The sequence below is a fragment of the Apium graveolens genome, chromosome 9 (assembly GCF_009905375.1).
Source record: "Apium graveolens cultivar Ventura chromosome 9, ASM990537v1, whole genome shotgun sequence".
NCBI classification, from domain to species: domain Eukaryota; kingdom Viridiplantae; phylum Streptophyta; class Magnoliopsida; order Apiales; family Apiaceae; genus Apium; species Apium graveolens.
In genome coordinates, this window is record NC_133655.1 from 226,914,689 (window position 1) to 226,916,412 (window position 1,724).

The window sequence follows — 1,724 nt, forward strand, 5'->3', positions numbered from 1 at the left end:
AGTTAGGATGATGGCGGTTGTTAGGATGATAGGTGGCTGGTACAGGTTGCTGCGATCTCTGAAAGTTGCTCACGAACTGAGCTGATTCACTAGAAATGGCACAATGATCAGTCTCATGGGTCCCAGCATAAAGCTCATAGACACTAGTGATCTGATTAACTCCGTAATTAGACAGAGAATCCACCTTCATCGTCAAAGACTTAAGTTGAGCAACTATAGCAGTAGCTGCATCCAACTCCATAATTCATGCTACCTTGCCCTGAGATAGTCTCTGAGTAAGATTCTAGTATTCATTAGCAGCCATCAGTTCAATCAATTCATAAGCTTCATCGTAGCTTTTAGCCCACAAGGCTCCTCCTGAAGCTGCATCAAGCATGGGTCTGAAAGTAGCATCCAAACCATTATAGAAATAGTTAATGATCATCCAGTCAGGCATACCATGATGAGAACACTTCCTTAGCATCTCCTTATATCGATCCCAAGCCTCACATAAAGATTCTCCAGATTGCTGAGCAAATTGAGTAAGTGCATTTCTGATTGCAGCAGTCTTCGCCATAGGAAAGAATTTAGTTAAGAACTTTTGAGCAAGATCCTCCCATTTGGTGATAGGCTCTGGTGGAATAGAATGTAACCAGCACTTCGCTTTATCCCGTAGAGAGAATGAGAAAAGCCTCAACTTAATAGCATCTTCAGAAACTCCATTGAACTTCAAAGTGTCGCATATTTCAATGAAATCTCTGATGTGCATGTTGGGGTCTTCTGTCGGGGAACCTCCAAACTGAACTGAGTTCTGTATCATCTGAATCATGCTCGACTTGATCTCAAAGGTATTAGCCGAGATGGCTGGTCGAACAATGCTAGACTGAATATCATTGATCTTCGGTTGAGAGTAGTCCATCAAAGCCTTTGGATTTCAGATTGCTGAGCAAATTGAGTAAGTGCGTTTCTGATTGCAGCAGTCTTCGCCGTAGGAAAGAATTTAGTTAAGAACTTTTGAGCAAGATCCTCCCATTTGGTGATAGACTCTGGTGGCATAGAATGTAACCAGCACTTCGCTTTATCCCGTAGAGAGAATGGGAAAAGCCTTAACTTAATAGCATCTTCAGAAACTCCGTTGAACTTGAAAGTGTCGCATATTTCGATGAAATCTCTGATGTGCATGTTGGGGTCTTCTGTCGGAGAACCCCTAAACTGAACTGAGTTCTGTATCATCTGAATTATGTTTGACTTGATCTCAAAGGTATTAGCCGAGATGGCTGGTCGAACAATGCTAGACTGAATATCATTGATCTTCGGTTGAGAGTAGTCCATCAAAGCCTTTGGATTTGCTTCTGGTTCTTCCTTTGCAATAAGAACCTCTTCTTCTTTCTCAACTAAGATTTCTTCTTCAACTTTCTCCTCGACTACAACTTCTTGCTCAGCTTGATCCAGTGTTCTATTACGAGACCGAGAACGCGTATGCATACACGCTCACTAGAGTACCTGAAACATGACAAGGAATTAAGTAAGTAACAATGTCCGAGTCACTGGACTGATGATAAACACATAAACTAAAAATTAACACACCAGTCCCCGGCATCGGCGCCAAAAACTTGTTAGGGCTAGAACACGTGCTAATATTCACGCAAGTATATGCGATCACAAGTAATATAGAATTAATTCTAGTTCATTCCCACAGGGACTGGTTTAGGTTAATTTCAATCAATGTATTTATGCAACACTAG

The 1,724-nt window shown here is 41.5% G+C and overlaps 1 non-coding gene across 1 annotated transcript; it reads left to right on the forward strand.

The window, feature by feature from the left end:
• The first annotated feature begins 434 nt into the window (after positions 1–434).
• Positions 435–541, forward strand: LOC141688364 (small nucleolar RNA R71). Its single transcript, XR_012561810.1, has one exon. It is a non-coding gene; the product is annotated as a small nucleolar RNA R71 (small nucleolar RNA).
• Positions 542–1,724: the final 1,183 nt, after the last annotated feature.